The sequence below is a fragment of the Ambystoma mexicanum genome (assembly GCF_040938575.1).
Source record: "Ambystoma mexicanum isolate Mex_15411 chromosome 12 unlocalized genomic scaffold, UKY_AmexF1_1 Mex_chr12_unloc.1, whole genome shotgun sequence".
In the NCBI taxonomy this organism is placed as follows: Eukaryota; Metazoa; Chordata; class Amphibia; order Caudata; family Ambystomatidae; genus Ambystoma; species Ambystoma mexicanum.
Window position 1 is genome coordinate 4,788,690 of NW_027182322.1, and position 1,917 is coordinate 4,790,606.

At 46.9% G+C, this 1,917-nt stretch overlaps 1 non-coding gene across 1 annotated transcript; it reads left to right on the top strand.

Annotated features, from left to right (window-relative positions):
• Nucleotides 1-1,642: 1,642 nt before the first annotated feature.
• Nucleotides 1,643-1,714, top strand: TRNAH-GUG (transfer RNA histidin (anticodon GUG)). Its single transcript has one exon. It is a non-coding gene; the product is annotated as a tRNA-His (tRNA).
• Nucleotides 1,715-1,917: the final 203 nt, after the last annotated feature.

Genomic DNA, 1,917 nt, shown 5'->3' on the forward strand with positions numbered 1-1,917 from the left:
GATAATGGGAAAATCATTTCCAACTAAATGACAGGAATTTCTTAGTCCAATCATGAGGTGTGCTAGGCTTTTTTATACTGTGGCGGAAAGAGAGAGAGTATAACAGTCATTATAAATAAAGGGCCAAGGAAGTGACAGTTTATGGAAGGAACAATTTGCACATAGTTTTAGAATGTGGTCAGGAGGAGGACAATGTGCTTACACATATGAAACATTAGAAGGTAGACATTATGGAAGCACATATATTTCTTTATTTTTATTGTATTTGGGGAGAGGGGGTTAATATAGCACGTCCAATGTGGAAAAGTGCTTTCCATAGCACCTTGCAGGTGGGCGACATCTAGAGCTGTGCAGTAGCCACCCATGCCCCAGACGTCAAAGAGAACAAGAAATTACACATGTTGGAAGTGAGGGTGAGACATTGAGGAGATATGATCCCCGTATGAAGCCGAGAAAAGATGGAGGCGTGAACGTGCATCCATGTATGCAGGCGAGAAGGGAAGGAGCATTGGTCATGCATCCCTGCATGAGGGTGAGACAGGGAGGAGATATGATCCCCGTATGAAGCCCAGAGAAGGAGGAGGCTTGAACGTGCATTCATGTATGCGGGCGAGACAGGAAGGAGCATTGGTCATGCATCCCTGCATGAGGGTGAGACAGGGAGGAGATATGATCCCCGTATGAAGCCGAGAGAAGGAGGAGGCGTGAACGTGCATCCATGTATGCGGGCGAGACAGGAAGGAGCATTGGTCATGCATCCCTGCATGAGGGTGAGACAGGGAGGAGATATGATCCCCGTATGAAGCCGAGAGAAGGAGGAGGCGTGAACGTGCATCCATGTATGCGGGCGAGACGGGAAGGAGCATTGGTCATGCATCCCTTCCCGAGGGTGAGACAGGGAGGAGATAAAATCCCTGTATGAAGCCGAGAGAACGAGGAGACATGAACGTGCATCCATGTATGCGGGCGAGAAGGGAAGGAGCATTGGTCATGCATCCCTGCATGAGGGTGAGACAGGGAGGAGATAAAATCCCTGTATGAAGCCAAGAGAACGAGGCGGCATGAACATGCATCCTTGTATGCAGGTGTGACATGGAGTCATCATGAACATGCATCCCTTTATAAGGACATAACATGGAGGACGCATGAACATGAATGCCTGAATTTTATGGTGGTGGCCTTCGGGTGATTTGGCACGTGCAATTGGTGAAGAGCACTTCTCCTGCGCAAAAAAATAAATTTACTATTAGCACCCCGGAGGGAGCCTCTGCACTTCTTATAGGGAGAAAACTCTGCAATGGAAGGGGACAGGGTCAATAACAGCTGTAAACTCTCACAAGACCATCACTGCTCTCACACTTTCCTGCTCTCAGGCTGGCGGGCCATTATCGGCCCTGGCTGCCGCACCATTGCCAGGTTTGTGTAACTATATTATTTCTAATTGGCTCCACTTTGATGACTTTCCTTTGGATTCTGACTTGATTATTGAGATCTTAAATAAGTGACTGGGGATCAGGTGTCCACTTATTCTCATGGATAACATCACAACCAACCTTTAATTCAAACATGAGTCATGACATCACAGATGGAGTACAGCTTATGATAGAGGTGGAACGTCACATTGTAGCAGCCCAAGTAGCTCGCCGTGATCGTATAGTGGTTAGTGCTCTGTGTTGTGGCCGCAGCAACCTCGGTTCGAATCCGAGTCACGGCATTGTGGTGAGGCAATGTCACGTCACGGCAGTTGGGCAGATATTTTAGAATTTCCATTAATACATTGGCAATCTCTGTGGAGGACTGAAACAATTCGATGTCCTGTTACTGTTATGAACCTTTTGTTTCTTTAATGCTCTTTGCACACTTTTTCATCGGGTGACTGTAATGTATTTCAACCAAATCTAATCAAGAGCGCATTAT